Genomic DNA, 1,918 nt, shown 5'->3' on the forward strand with positions numbered 1-1,918 from the left:
ATTTGCAATCAAGTCAATGATATCGCTGTAGATGAAGTGACCCCAACTAAGCAAGCCAGAGGCGACAGCGGCAAGGAACCGAAACTCCATCGGTGACAGAATGGAGAAAAAAACCTTGGGAGAAACCAGGCTCAGTTGGGGGGTCAGTTCTCCTCTGACCAGACGAAACCAGTAGTTCAATTCCAGGCTGCAGCAAAGTCAGATTGTGCAGAAGAATCATCTGTTTCCTGTGGTCTTGTCCTGGTGGTCCTCTGAGACAAGGTCTATACAGGGGATCTGTATCTGGGCTCTAGTTGTCCTGGTCTCCGCTGTCTTTCAGGGATGTAGAGGTCCTTTCTAGATGCTGATCCACCATCTGGTCTGGATACGTACTGGATCCGGGTGACTGTAGTGACCCTCTGATCTGGACACAGACTGGATCTGGTGGCTACGAGAGTAGCGGCCCTAGTACTGAGCCTTGAGGTACTCCATACTGCACTTGTGATCGATATGATACATCTTCATTCACTGCTACGAACTGGTGGCGGTCATATAAGTACGATTTAAACCATGCTAGTGCACTTCCACTGATGCCAACAAAGTGTTCAAGTCTATGCAAAAGAATGTTGTGGTCAATTGTGTCAAACGCAGCACTAAGATCCAATAAAACTAATAGAGAGATACACCCACGATCAGATGATAAGAGCAGATCATTTGTAACTCTAAGGAGAGCAGTCTCAGTACTATGATACGGTCTAAATCCTGACTGGAAATCCTCACATATACCATTTTTCTCTAAGAAGGAATATAATTGTGAGGATACCACCTTTTCTAGTATCTTGGACAGAAAAGGGAGATTTGAGATTGGTCTATAATTAACTAGTTCTTTGGGGTCAAGTTGTGGCTTTTTTATGAGAGGCTTAATAACAGCCAGTTTGAAGGTTTTGGGGACATATCCTAACAACAATGAGGAATTAATAATAGTCAGAAGAGGACCTATGACTTCTGGAAGCACCTCTTTTAGGAGCTTAGATGGTATAGGGTCTAACATACATGTTGTTGGTTTAGATGATTTAACAAGTTTATACAATTCTTCCTCTCCTATAGTAGAGAATGAGTGGAACTGTTCCTCAGGGGGTCTATAGTGCACTGTCTGATGTGATACTGTAGCTGACGGCTGAATGGTTGCAATTTTATCTCTCTTTTTTTTAAAATTATATTTTGCATAACAGCTTTTACTCTAAAATTGGTATAAAATTAAATCCGTGTGTCTAAAGTCGTTATAAATTTGAAGTTGATATGAAAAAAAAAAAAATAAAGGTTCCTGTGAGATTTTATTTAGGGCGTCATACCACACACGGGAGTCATCAAAACTATTTTGAATTTTGCTTAATGAATTTTTCTCAAGATTCTCTATGAATTTTACTTCTATCTCAAAATAATCACCAAATATGAAATCATGAGACTCAAACCTTTCCAATGATATGTTTGTTGCCAAGATTGACCCTTGACCCTGCCCCCTAAGGGGGAGGTGACCGCCATTAGATTTTAAAGTACCCCTTCCATGGGAAAACAATGTCCGATTTCAAAATGGTTCACGGGATGAATCTTGGGATTCTAAGCTTTCAAATTATATATGATTACTAAAAGGTTTAGACAAGACAACAAAAAATAGTGCCAAGCATCCCACAGGTGAGACGGTGACCGTTATGGGGTTAAGATGATAAATCCAAGCAAAGTAAACCTTATCACAGTATTTCCAACCTTTGCACTTTTCTTTTTTTGCTTAGACATGTTGTACAAACAGGTTTACATTTTGAATGTGAAGACATTTTGGTGTGAGAAAGAATTTTTTTCCCCAGGAAATCCAGCTGCCACAAACACATCTACTCCTTAAGCAGAAGGTAATCAAGAACAAACACCGAGTACACAAGAAGTG

This window comes from Carassius gibelio, chromosome B20, assembly GCF_023724105.1.
Source record: "Carassius gibelio isolate Cgi1373 ecotype wild population from Czech Republic chromosome B20, carGib1.2-hapl.c, whole genome shotgun sequence".
Taxonomy (NCBI): Eukaryota; Metazoa; Chordata; class Actinopteri; order Cypriniformes; family Cyprinidae; genus Carassius; species Carassius gibelio.